Genomic DNA, 14,991 nt, shown 5'->3' with positions numbered 1-14,991 from the left:
GAGAGGTGGAATTTTTTGCTTGGTGGTTTCTCATAGTTAAAATGCATCACTGGGTCAGTAAAATATCTTCAAACTTCAAGAAACTTTCCATGATATTCGAGAAGATAGAAGATGTGTGCACAGTGATGGATGACAACATGAACGTAGATCTATTAAATTCAGGAGCTAGCATCATTAATGCCAGTAATTATTTCAAGCAGTGACTGCCCAGAGGAAAAGTGGTCTGAGCCACCACAGAAAACAACTTAGCAATAGCTTTGGGGCATTATACAGATTTACAAGTCTATACACACTCATTACTTGGGCTTTTCTTTTCTTTGTTCAAACACCTATGGTGAGTATAGTGAGACTGGACTAAACGGCTAAAAGAAATAGGCACGCACTTGTAGTGGCACTTACAGATAGAGTACAGGTTTTGATTAAATGTGAAGCCTTTGCCTCTTTTTCCAGCTGGGCCCTAACTGAACTTCCATTTTTCTAGGCTCAGCTTCTGAAATTTTCAGCTTACTTTTTTCTTTCCTCTTACATTTTATTGATTGGTACATCTTTAATGAAAAAAAAATGTATTTTGTTTTGTTAATTGCATAAATATGCGTCTATTTGGCATGATTGCAGCCCTTATGTAACTGCCAAAGACAAGCTTGTCAAAACTGATGTTTGAGATAATTGTATAAACTCAGATATCAAGTATATATTTAAAATATTTAATATATTAATAAGTCATAGCATCAACAGCAACATTTTTAACTGAGGAAGACAGGTGCCATTTTTACAAATAAATCCAGTGATAAAAATTCTGAAATAATGCCTCACTGTTAAGGTTTGAGTAAGGTACTAAATTACTCTTTGCAACTTTGTTTTTTTACTGTTTAACTTTTTTCCAATTCCAATTTTCCATTGATTCATTAAAATAAAAACTTCTCAGTTCAAATAAAAAAGAAAAGCAACAAAACAAAAGAAACAGAAAAGCAAACTCTTTTGGCTTGGACTGCTGATGTAGCCTATTTAATCTCTTCACCTCCACTTCTGCCTCTGCTCTACACTTGACCACCATTTATTCTGTTACCAAAATATCTTCCTGTCACATTTATCATCCTTCCTTCCAAAGTCCTATCAAAATATTATAGCAAATGGGTGGAAAAAATTAGCCTGTAACAGCTTTGTGCATTGGATTTGGGAATATCAGAAAACCAAAGGATCAAGATGATTTCTGCAAGATGGAAAGAAGGGACTATTGAGAGATAAGCCAGGGTTGGAAGTAAATCTTGAATAGATACAGAGAAAGGGGCCCATCAAAAATAGCTATTCCTGGTATAGTTATCATGTATGGAGGGCAGCTTAGGCAATGGGGGCAGAAGTCAAAGTTGGGTACTTTCTGAGAACATGGAACATTATACTCAGGAAGAGCTAGGGCTCAGACTGGAGTTCCAGGGGTTAATACATAGTCAATCTACCTGCTTAGTTCATACTTGCACAAAGTAAAATCTACCAGTGGACAATATTAACACATATTTGTTAGACAGATTAATAAACAAATGTGGAATGATTACTTCTGTTATAATCAGAAGTAACCATAAGGAAAATCATTGACTGAACTGCATTCCTGAAAGCCCTAAGTTCCAGACCCACAGTTATAGAAATTTCAACTCCACTCATTCCTCAGATGAGACTGGAAAAATCAGGAGAAAATCCTCATCAACAACCCTTTTCAAAAGTTCACACTTTCTCAGCCCCCAATATCAATTCATGATTGCTCCTGAGCTTCTTTCTACTCTCCAGCCTCAACCATTATTGCAATAGTAGGTTTTATCTCCTCTCCAGTTGTTCGTAATTGTGCAGTGTTGTAAGTGCCTACCATCCTTCTCCAGATCATTCCATGGGAGCTTTAGCTCCTTCCACTGCAACAGAGAAATTTCTCTGTGACATTCATTTCAGTCACCTTAGACCATTGGATTTCTAAATGATGAAACTCTTGTTCCACCCTAAATAGCTATATTCTTTTAGGAAGTTATGTCACCTGCCTCAAGAACTAGGCTTGAACTCTGTTCTGGTCTTGGCCAAATTTTTTTTACTCAAGACACTTCATCCTGATATTCGCAAACATGATCATCTATCTCTTTGAACTGCCTAGTGCATCTCATGCGCAGAGAATTCTAGTGGCCTACTAAGATGATTCAGATTTCCTGAAATGAATGGACCCTCTAAAGTGAATAGTCATCATTGTCTACTTAAGGTGTTTGGATGTTTTCTATTTGAGTAGCACACTAACTATTGAATATATTATTTGTTAATGATGAAGTATTTTAGTGTCTGATAGAAGAAATTTTCACATATAGAGGTATAGGGAAATTATTCTGGCTTATATATGATTTAACTTGAACTTTATTTTTATTGGAAGACTCTGTTTGTGACCTATTAAACATGCATGGTACATCTGCTTTAACCATTAAATAAAACAATATATTTAAAAATCAAAATGGATTAACTGTGGTTCAGACATTCAAAATGGATGTGAGTGGCCATTGTGGATATGGTTTTAGACACATTCCTGCATCACTGAGATTTTAATTTTCTGAACCCTATCAGACTCAAGGACATTACCAGCCATTCTTAAAATAGTATCTGCTAGTAGCTGCCAGCTCCAGTACTCTTGCCTGGATAATCCCATGGATGGAGGAGCCTGGTAGGCTTCAGTCCATGGGGTCGCTAAGAGTCAGACACGACTGAGCGTCTTCATTTTCACTTTTCACTTTCATGCATTGGAGAAAGAAATGGCAACCCACTCCCGTGTTCTTGCCTGGAGAATCCCAGGGATGGAGGGAGCCTGGTGGGCTGCCGTCTATGAGGTTGCACAGAGTCGAACACGACTGAAGCAACTTAGCAGCAGCAGCAGTAGCTGCCAGATGCAATCTTATGATCTCAAGGTCTCCCCTTGTAACTACACAACTATTTCAGACCCCAACCAATCCTTGCTTAATGTGCACCCTTAGTTCTTGCCAGATCAAATCTTACTGACAATTTATGTAATATTGTGGGTCTTGCCTTTATAAGGTTCCCATTTTGTAGTCTGTTGTTGTTGTTTAGTCACTAAGTCATGTCTGACTTTTTGTGACCCCATGGACTGCAGCATGCCAGGCTTTCCTGTTCTTCACCATCTTCTGGAGTTGCTCAAACTCATGTCCATTGAGTCAATGATTCCATCCAATCATTGCATCCTCTGTTGCACCCTTCTCCTCTTGCTCTCAATCTTTCCTAGCATCAAGGTTAATGAGTTGGCTCTTCTCATCAGGTGGCCAAAGTACTGAGGCTCAGCTTCAGCATTAGTCCTTCTAGTGAATATTCGGGGTTGATTTCCTTTAGGATTGACTGGTTCGATTTACTTCTGTCCAAGGGACTCTCAAGAGTCTTCTCCAGCACAATTCAAAAGCATCAGTTCTTCGGTTCTCAGCCTACATTATGGTCCAACTATCACGTTGGTACATGACTACCAGAAAAACCACAGCTTTCATGAGATGGACCTTTGTTGGCAGAGTGATGTCTCTACTTCTTTATATACTGCATAGGTTGTCTTTGCTTTTCTTCCAAGGAGCAAGTGTCTTTTAATTTCATGGCTGCAGTCACCATCTGTAGTGATTTTGGAGGACCCCAAAATAAAATTTGTCACTGGTACTACTTTTTCCCTATCTATTTTCCATGAAGTGATGGGACAGGATGTCATGATCTTAGTTTTTTAAATGTTGAGTTGTAAGCTTTTTCACTCTCCTGTTTCACCCTCATCAAGAGGCTCCTTAGTTCCTCTTTGCTTTCTGCCATAAGGGTGCTATCATCTGCATATCTGAGATTGTTGATATTTCTCACAGCGATCTATGCCAGCTTGAGCTCCATCCAGCCTGGCATTTTGCATGATGTACTCGGCATAGTACATCACTGAGGATGGTGACTGCAGCTGTAAAATCAGAAGATGATTGCTTCTTGGCAGGAAAGCTATGACAAACCTAGACAGTTTGTTGAAAAGCAGAGACATTACTCTGTTGACAAAGCTCCACATATTCAAGGCTATGGTCTTCCCAGTGGTCACGTATGGTTGTGAGAGCTGGACTATAAAGAAGGCAGAGGCCAAATAGTTGATGCCTTTGAACTGTGGTACTGGAGAAGACTCCTGAAAGTCCCTTGGACAGCCAGATCAAAACCAGTAAATCTTAAGAAAAATAAACCCTGAATACTCATTGAAAGGACTGATGCTGAAGTTCAAGTATTTTGGTCATATGATGTGAACAGCTGACTTATAGATTGCTGGGATACATTGAGGGCAGAAAGAGGAGAGAATGTCAGAGAATGAGATGGCTTGATGGCATCAACAATTCAATGGACCTGAACTTGGGCAAACTTCAGGAGATGGTGAGTGACAGGGTGGCCTAGAGTGCTGCAGTTCATGGGGTAGCAAACAGTTGGACATGACTGAGTGACTGAACAACAACACTCTTCATAGAAGTTAAATAAGCAGGGTGACAACATAAAGCCTTGATGTACTCCTTTCCCAATTTGGAACCAGTCAGTTGTTCCACATCTAGTTCTAACTTTTGCTTCTTGACCTGCATACAGGTTTCTCGGGAGGCAGGTAAGATGGTCTGGTATCCCCATGTCTTTAAGAATTTTCCACAGTTTGTTGTGATCCACACAAAGGCTTTAGCCAAGTCAGTGAAACAGAAGTAGATGTTTTTCTAGAATTCTCTTGCTCTATAATCCAGTGGATGTTGGCAATTTGATCTCTGGTTCCTCTGCCTTTACTAAATCCAACTTGTACATCTGGAAGTTCTTGGTTCATGTACTGATGAAGCCTAGCTTGAAGGATTTTGAGCATTACCTTGCTGACATATGAAGAGTGCCATTGAACTTTGAACATTCTTTGGCATTGCCCTTAGGGATTGGAATGAAAACTTGACATTTTCTAGTCCTGTGACCACTGCTGGGTTTTCCAAATTTGCGGGCATATTGAGTGCAGCACTTTCACAGCATCATCTTATAGGTTTTGAAAGAGCTCAGCTGGAATTCCATCACCTCCACTAGCTTTGTTTGTAGTAATACTTCCTAAAGCCCCTTGACATCACACTGTAGGATGTCTGGCTCTAGGTGAGTGACCACACCATTGTGGTTATCTGGGGCATTAAGACTCTTTTTGTATAGTTCTTCTGTATATTCTTGCCACCTCTTCTTACCTCTTCAGCTTCTGTCAGGTCCTTGCTATTACTGTCCTTTATTGTGCCCATCTTTGTATGAAATATTTCTTTGGTATCTCCAATTTTCTTAAAGAGATCTCGTTTTGCCATTCTACTATTTTCCTCTATTTCTCTGCATTGTTCACATAAGAAGACTTTCATCTCTCTCCTCGCTAGTCTCTGAAACTCTGCATTCAATTGTGTATTTCTTTCCCTTTCTCCTGTGCCTTTCACGTCTCTTTTCTCAGCTCTTTGTAAGATCTCTCAGACAACCGCTTTGCCCTGTTTCATCTCTCTGTCTTTGGGATGGTTTTGGTCACTGTTGCCTGTACAATGTTATGAACCTCTGTCCGTCATTCTTCAGGCACTCTATCTACAAGATTTTGTAGTCTGGTGGAACACAATTCAAGTGCTTCTTGAATCTCTCTTCCAGGCTACAGTCCTCAGTGGTTCAAATTCTATTCTTTTCTATTCCTTTTCTATTTTTTTCTATTCCTATTACAGATTGGTTTGCTGATTATTTTAACATATCAATTATTTTTTACTCTTGAAAAGCAATTATATATTATGAATTTATTCACTTGAAGGTATCAGTTCACTTGGTTTTTGGTTTTTTTTTTTTTCAGTTCACTTGGTTTACCTAGTCATACCATGTTATTTTGACCTCAGATCCCTCATTGCCTTTTCCTCACTTATCTAAGTTTTTTTTCACCATGTCCCAAAGGTTAAGATTGGTCTAGCCATACTGATTGTGGCTAATTCTCAGTGGTTTAACACTGGGCAGTCAAAACAGGAACTTTTACAACTTAAAAAGTTGAAAGAATACCTGTGTGAGAAATTTGAGCCAAAAAAATTAACTTGATGCTGTGTATTTTGTTTCTTGATCTTTTGTTCCACCACGACAGACTTTTTCTTCATCTCTTTTATCCCCCTTCCATTCCTATGAGAACCCTTGCACCCTCCACCACATTGATGCTAACAACCTAATTTGTATTTTTCTGTATTTTTGTGTTCATATAACAATTCACACACACACACACGTGTACACATACATACTTTGTTTAACAATGGAATAGGTTCATAGACTTATTTTGTGTGTTTTTTTTTTTTTTTTGCATTCAAGAATACTTCTTGAGAATCTTTCGGGTTAGCTGATGGATCTCTAAGTCACTCATTTCAGTGGTACAGTGTGTGGATGCACTTTTTAGTTAGTCCTTCTGTTGATGGACATCCACTGTTTCCAGTTTTTCATCATTAGAAACAATGCTGCCATAAATACCCTTGTACTAATGTCTTTCATATGGGTACCTTTATTCCTGTGAGAATCAGCTCCTAGGAGAGGAATTGCTGGGTCTGTAGGTATATGTATTTCTAATTTTACTAGGTGTGGCTGAATTCCTTTCCAGGACTTTTCTTCTCTGCCAACTATACACAAAAAGTATTTCTCTAGAGGTTTTCCTTCTTACCAACTACAAAATTTTAAAGGTCTATCTCACTAAACTTCAAATGCTCAATATTTTAAAGGATGAATTGTTACCAACAATATTGCTTTTCATTAAACATGGCTCAATATAAATTTTATGAACCCAAGCACTATAGTTTCTCTTAATTTTCCAACCTTATCTGCACTAGCAATTTAACCATCAGATTTAGAAAACAAAGGAGACTAAACAGATGTTTTTTCCTACTATTTTCCTGGGTACTCAATATCCTTAAAATGCAATTTACTGCCAAATTTACTTTAATGCTTTAAAATCTTGCCTTGCAGGATTCAAATAAAGAATTCGCTCCCCTTCCCACCTCTGTGCTTAACACGGTTTTCCTGTTGGCTAGGGATTTTGTTTAAACTGAAATTAAGGAGGATGGGAATAAGATGAGGCCACATAATAACATCTCAGTCATACTGAATTCTCAATAAGGGATTCTAATAAGCAGAAGTTTTTCTGCTGTTGTTTCTACTGTTTTAAGACAATCTTTCTTGCTTAATACCTGGGTATCATTTCTGAGGTGTCAGATGCCCATCAAGTACTGGTTAATTATAGACCAGATTCAAAAAGTATTCACTTATTTCACTGATACATCTATAAAAGAGTAGCTCAGGATTATAATATTCTCACAACTAATCTTAAAATAATGTTTTATTTAAACTAAAAATATGTATATTCATAAAATAGGTCAAGTTTCCATGACTGACTGCACAACAAAGGTATCATCTCTGTCACTATTCTACATTATTTATAACTCCTGAGTATTTTTTTAAATGAGAAATAACAAGGACATTTGCATTTTAGTACTTGGTATGTCCATAACCCTCATTGTTTTGTAATCTCATTTAACAAGTTTACTTTGAAAATGCCAGAGGAATCTGGGAATGATCACTTGAAACTTTTGGTCGGCAATCTGTGCCTCACTATGAATTAAGCTGCAGTAAAATGGCACATAGTATTATAGGAAAAGTCAGACTAGGATGACCCCAAGAAGTCATGTACCCTTGACTACACCAGAAGAAATGAGGTCTACAAACATTCAGGTGCTGAGAGGACCTGGTTAGTTGTTTATGGTACCAAGGCCAGAGTACATGGTTATTGACATTCTATCCTAGTGTTCTTCACTGCACAATGTAACATGATTATACGTGAAGAAATTAAAGTTAGGTAAAGTTCTAGACTGTGAAATACAGAACAGAGGTGACTCAGGAGGAGAACTGATAGGATTAAATTAGTTGGTTCCCTTAGGAAAACTGATGGCAAATAAAGAGGTGGAAGGGTGATGGAGAAGAGATATTGATATCAGGTTTCCTAAGTGACAACTTTGTCCAGGGCCTATGCTGTAGACATACAGCATTTTAAATCAGTAGTAAACCTATTGTTCGGAGAAGGCAATGGCACCCCACTCCAGTACTCTTGCCTGCAAAATCCCATGGACGGAGAAGCCTGGAAGGCTGCAGTCCATGGGGTTGCTGAGGGTCGGACACGACCTCACTTTCATTTTTCACTTTCATGCATTGGAGAAGGAAATGGCAACCCACTCCAGTGTTCTTGCCTGGAGAATCCCAGGAACGGGGGAGCCTGGTGGACTGCCATCTATGGGATCGCACAGAGTCGGACACGACTGAAGTGACTTAGCAGCAAACCTATTGTCAAGACCCTCTCACAAAGTAAAAGTAGTATGGATAGTTGCTTTCAAGGTTACATCCTTTCATCTACTCTCCAGGGCTGTTTTACAATAGTCAAGAGGATTCTCTATAGGCTTTATTTTAGTTTTTGCTCTCATTAAAGACTCATAAACGTAATTACTTAATATTCTTTAAGAAACACAGCTTGAAATAATTACTTCTTAGAAAAATTTAGCAGTGCTCATTCGGACTCTCTTGAACAGATTCTTGTTCTAGAACTGCTAAAGGTTTTATTTATCCTTTTGTTCTGAATGTAAACCTCTTAACCTTCACATGGCTTGTAGAATTGCATTTCAAAAACCACTTAAGGAGAAATTTTTTAAAAACCTACATGAGGTCACTTTGAAGGATGTTCCTTATTAGCATAACTGTGTGTGTGTGTGTGCTCAGCTGCTTTGCAATCCCATGGACTGTAGCCCACCATGCTCCTCTCTCCATGGAACTCTCCAGGCAAGAATACTGGAGAGAGTTATCATTTGCTCCTTCAGGGGAATCTTCCTGACCCAGGGATTGAATTCCCCTCTCTTACCTCTCCTGTGTTGGCAGGCAGATTCTTAACTATTGGGCCAGGTGGGAAGCCCTATTAGCATAAATCACGGCTTAAAATTTCTAGAGATGTGAACTATTGGTAACTACTTTAAGGTATATGCTATATGGTAAAAGAAAAAAGAAAAAAATGGTCTTAAATAAATGGTTTTAAGCATAGCATTTCATTCATAATGGATCAATAAAATTTGTTGAATAAACAAAATACAGTATGTTACTCTACTGCTGAAAAACTTTCAGTGTTATAAAATACAGGAGAAAGTCTGAATTATTTGGCCAATCGAGCTTATCTTCCAGTACTTTTTCCCTTAAGCAAAACCTTCATTCTAACCAGAGCTCTCTACTGGAGTTCCACTGCTCCTGCAGTCTCACTCTGTCCAGGCTGTTCCCTCTGCAGCTCCATCCCCTGTGCTCCCGGGTGCTGTGCTTTACTCCAGTCCCTTCAGATGAAAATCCTGCCCCTCCCACAATCAGCTGAAGGTATTTACTCCTCCCTCTGAATTTTCCTATCACCAATTGCTCCGGATATTGCTCAAGATTTTAAAAATAGGAACGTGTACATTTGTCTTTTCTGTTGTATGAGTTTTATCCCTCTCAGTCATATAAGCATCTTGAAGGTAGAGATTAATTGTCTTATATTTGATGTTGTAGACTTTCAAGTACTCATCAGTTTGAAATGTATTTCGTTATCAATCCTATAATATGGAAGTCTGAGTTTAAATATTCATCACTGCTTATATTAATAAACATAAACAAGAATTTTCAAATGATGACACAATATGACCACAATTTTGTCCATACGTAAAAATTGTATTTCACTTCATGACAAATATTGGAGATATATATATACACACACACATATGAATATAATGTTAAAAGAGATTATATTTGGGTGGTAGAGTTGTAAAGATGAAATATGAGTACAGGTACATTGAAAACAATCAATTACTATACAAAACTAGTTTTGACACTTCTTGCATTTATTCTGTCTTTTCAGTGATGTTATTAGATGTATTTTGCTTATTCTTCTAGATCTGTCACTTCTATTTCCTGTTTTCTCTCTCTCTCTCTCTTTTTTTTTTTTTGCATTTAACTCTTTGGGTAAAATCAGGCTTTCTGAAATCCCAGTGAGCCTAAGGATGTGATGATGTTCAAGTATGCCTGAGACCTGTTTCAGCTTTTTTCCCTAGGATGGACATGGAGTTTGGGTCAAGAACCAGCAAAACCAAATGCTGTAAATATTTCTTTAAGCAGAAGAACATGAATAGTTCGAGCAAGCTCTTCCTGAATAATGATATGAGCTCCAAGAATAAAATAATGGTAATAAAAGAAATTGAGTTTTTTGGAATCTTAGAACACATTTTGCTGATTCGATGGCAGATAAGCTTCCCTTGTTATTGACTTAGGGGCCAAGAAAGGAGAAATAGGTAATAAACGCTTTAAAAAATATCAAAAGAGTAATATTCAAAATACCTAACTCTGGTCAAATTTGAGTTCAAGGATGAGATTGATACCCTAAATGTCTGTATCTTTAGATGTCCCAGCCTTCATCTATAGAAACAAGACTTCCTTGATAGTACACTTACCTGCTAGTCAGATGGTAACTATTATATCTAGAAAATTGTTTGCTAATTGCTAAAATATCAATGAAGGGTATGATGGAACATTCTTAATTGTATTTGTGCTAGACAATACATTCAGATTTTCAATATGAAATCTTATAAAAACTATGAAACTAAGATTTTGCCTATCTAGGGACATCAAAAATTATTCTGAAAGAGCAGAAATGGGGAAACTCAAAGAAGCTGACAGGATATATAACGCTAGATATATATATATATATATATGATTTCAGTCACTTAACACAAGGTTCATTTCTTCCTCAGGTCACTGTCCAATGTGGGCTGATAGGGAGGATTTTGCTCTTCAAAAATTTAAGCATTTAGGCTTCAGGGGCACCAGAAAAGAGAAAAGAAAGCACACCTGCTCCTTAGGCTTTGGTCTGCTCACTTAACACTAGTTAGCTGACTCATTATTGCCAAATTTAGACTTAAATGGAAGAAAGTAGGGAAAACCACTAGACCATTCAGGTAAGATCCAAATCAAACTCCTTATGATTATACAGTGGAAGTGAGAAATAGATTTAAGGGACTAGATCTGATAGAGTGCCTGATGAACTATGGACAGAGGTTTGTGACATTGTACAGGAGATGGATCAAGACCATCCCCATGGAAAAGAAATGCAACAAAGCAAAATGGCTGTCTGAGGAGGCCTTACAAATAGCTGTGAAAAGAAGAGAAGCGAAAAGCAAAGGAGAAAAGGAAAGATATGAACATCTGAATGTAGAGTTCCAAACAATAGCAAGAAGAGATAAGAAAGCCTTCCTCAGCGATCAGTGCAAAGAAATAGAGGAAAACAACAGAATGGGAAAGACTAGAGATCTCTTCAAGAAAATTAGAGATACCAAGGGAACATTTCATGCAAAGATGGGCTTGATAAAGGACAGAAATGGTATGGACCTAACGGAATCAGAAGACATTAAGAAGAGGTGGCAAGAATACACAGAAGAATTGTACAAAAAGATCTTCACGTCCCAGATAATCACGATGGTGTGATCACTGACCTAGAGCCAGACATCCTGGAATGTGAAGTCAAGTGGGCCTTAGAAAGCATCACTGTGAACAAAGCTAGTGGAGGTGATGGAATTCCAGTTGAGCTATTTCAAATCCTGAAAGATGATGCTGTCCAAGTGCTGCACTCAATATGCCAGCAAATTTGGAAAACTCAGCAGTGGCCACAGGACTGGAAAAGGGAAGTTTTCATTCCAATCCCAAAGAATGGCAATGCCAAAGAATGCTCAAACTACCACACAATTGCACTCATCTCACACGCTAGTAAAGTAATGCTCAAAATTCTCCAAACCAGACTTCAGCAATACGTGAACTGTCAACTTCCAGATGTGCAAGCTGGTTTTAGAAAAGGCAGAGGAATGAGAGATCAAATTGCCAACATCCGCTGGATCATGGAAAAAGTAAGAAAGTTCCAGAAAAACATCTATTTCTGCTTTATTGACTATGCCAAAGCCTTTGACTGTATGGATCACAATAAACTGTGGAAAATTCTGAAAGAAATGGGAATACCAGACCACCTGACTGTCCTCTTGAGAAACCTATATGCAGGTCAGGAAGCAACAGTTAGAAGTGGACATGGAACAACAGACTGGTTCCAAATAGGAAAAGGAGTACGTCAAGGCTGTATATTGTCACCCTGCTTATTTAACTTCTATGCAGAGTACATCATGAGAAGCGCTGGGCTGGAAGAAGCACAAGCTGGAATCAAGATTGCCGGGAGAAATATCAATAACTTCAGATATGCAGATGACACCACCCTTATGGCAGAAAGTGAAGAGGAACTAAAAAGCCTCTTGATGAAAGTGAAAGAGGAGAGTGAAAAAGTTGGCTTAAAGCTCAACATTCAGAAAACGAAGATCATGGCATCTGGTCCCATCACTTCAAGGAAGATAGATGTGGAAACAGTGGAAACAGTGTGAGAGTTTATTTTGGGGGGCTCCAAAATCACTGCAGGTAGTAACTGCAGCCATGAAATTAAAAGATGCTTACTCCTTGGAAGAAAAGTTATGACCGACCTAGATAGCATATTGAAAAGCAGAGACATTACTTTGCCAACAAAGGTCCATCTAGTCAAGGCTGTGGTTTTTCCAGTGGTCATGTATGGATGTGAGAGTTGGACTGTGAAGAAAGCTGAGTGCCCAAGAATTGATGCTTTTGAACTGTGGTGTTGGAGAAGACTCTTGCGAGACCCTTGGACTGCAAGGAGATCCAACCAGTCCATTCTGAAGGAGATCAGCCCTGGGATTTCTTTGGAAGGAATGATGCTGAAGCTGAAGATCCAGTACTTTGGCCACCTCATGCGAAGAGTTGACTCATTGGAAAAGACTCTGATGCTGGGAGGGATTGCGGGCAGGAGAAGGGGACGACAGAGGATGAGATGGCTGAATGGCATCACTGACTGGATGGCTGTGAGTCTGAGTGAACTCCGGGAGTTGGTGATGGACACGGAGGCCTGGTGTGCTGCGATTCATAGGGTTTCAAAGAGTTGGACAATACTGAGCGACTGAACTGAACTGAATATACTTAACCCAGGAAGAAGTAACTGATTGGTGAACTAGTTTCTGCTATATCCATCATCCATTCTAATGAATACTTTTCAAATCTAAGTAATTTGATAGTAAAATACTAATTTGAAAACTTTTCTTTGAAAAACGTAAGAAAAACATAGTTATGGATATCATTTTGGTTTGGAGCATTTAGGTTTCCATTTTTTTATGATTTCCAGTGAAACTGCAGTTAATTACATTTGATGTTGTAAGAGGAATGACTATATTTTAGAAATGCCTAAGAAAGACCAACTTTAACATTTTTAAGAAAAGGCTAAATATTAAATGTGCTATTCAACAGAGAATAGCTGACGCGTATTATGGTAGCAGATAAATGCTTAAATCCAGGATTAGATGATCAAACAGCCAACATTTTAATAACTGTCTCCCCCAGTGTGTCTCAAAAGCCCTCTATTAGCAAACATGACAGTCCAATTATTTCTATGGTGCTTAGTGTTTCATGGTGGCCCATTGCCAGTGGTAGAATATGGGGTGGGAAATGTTCCAGTGATGGTAACTGATTTTAAAAGCTAAAATATTGCTAGCACTGAAAATGCATGGTTTATGTGAGGCTAACTGCCCTGACCCTGATTTAAACTCATCAGATAAGTAAATATATCAACACCTACTTTAATAACTTTCTCTTAATATTCTGCTGGAAAAAAATGTAGGTAGGTTAATTTTTCTACAAAGAACATGTGAATAAAAGTTTATGTCACAAAAAAGGAAACATTTATCTATCATTGGAGACTCTAAAACAATTCAGAAAATATATCAATAATTCCATATACATTGATCTGGTCTGCACTAATAATCTACAGTATAAAAAGTTACCTTTAAAAATAGGAAAGGAACATGGGAAAATTGAATAAACTACAATAAATGTCTTGCCTTGGACTGCACAGAACTATTTTTTTTTTCTGCCATTTTTAAACTAGTAAGGAGAACATAAATAAGAAAATATAAAAGTACTCCATGGAAAGTCTGAATGAGGGAAAACGTTAGAACTGTACCTAACAGTGCCTGATCAACAGGAGGAAGTTAATAAAGGTACACTGAATGACTGTGGAATATTCTGAAAGAGATGGGAATACCAGACCACCTAACCTGCCTCTTGAGAAATCTGTATGCAGGTCAGAAAGCAACAGTTAGAACTGGACATGGAACAACAGACTGGTTCCAAATAGGAAAAGGAGTATGTGAAGGCTGTATATTGTCACCCTGCTTATTTAACTTCTATGCAGAGTACATCATGAGAAACGCTGGACTGGAAGAAACACAAGCTGGAATCAAGATTGCTGGGAGAAATATCACCTCAGATATGTAGATGACACCACCCTTATGGCAGAAAGTGAAGAGGAAATAAAAAGCCTCTTGATGAAAGTGAAAGTGGAGAGTGAAAAGTTGGCTTAAAGCTCAACATTCAGAAAACGAAGACCATGGCATCTGGTCCCATCACTTCATGGGAAACAGATGGGGAAAGAGTGGAAACAGTGTCAGACTTTATTTTTTTTAGGGCTCCAAAATCACTGCAGATAGTGACTGCAGCCATGAAATTAAAAGACGTTTACTCCTTGTAAGGAAAGTTATCACCAACCTAGATAACATATTCAAAAGCAGAGATATTACTTTGCCTACACAGGTTCGTCTAGTCAAGGCTATGGTTTTTCCTCTGGTCATGTATGGATGTGAGAGTTGGACTGTGAAGAAGGCTGAGCACGGAAAAATTTATTCTTTTGAACTGTGGTATTGGAGAAGACTCTTATGAGTCCCTTGGACTGCAAGGAGATCCAACCAGTCCATTCTGAAGGAGATCAGCCCTGCGATTTCTTTGGAAGGAATGATGCTAAAGCTGAAGATCCAGTACTTTGGCCAC

The sequence above is a fragment of the Bos indicus x Bos taurus genome, chromosome 9 (genome assembly GCF_003369695.1).
Source record: "Bos indicus x Bos taurus breed Angus x Brahman F1 hybrid chromosome 9, Bos_hybrid_MaternalHap_v2.0, whole genome shotgun sequence".
Classification (NCBI taxonomy): domain Eukaryota; kingdom Metazoa; phylum Chordata; class Mammalia; order Artiodactyla; family Bovidae; genus Bos; species Bos indicus x Bos taurus.
The sequence above is the reverse complement of the archived record's forward strand: the minus strand, read 5'-3'. Positions refer to the sequence as shown.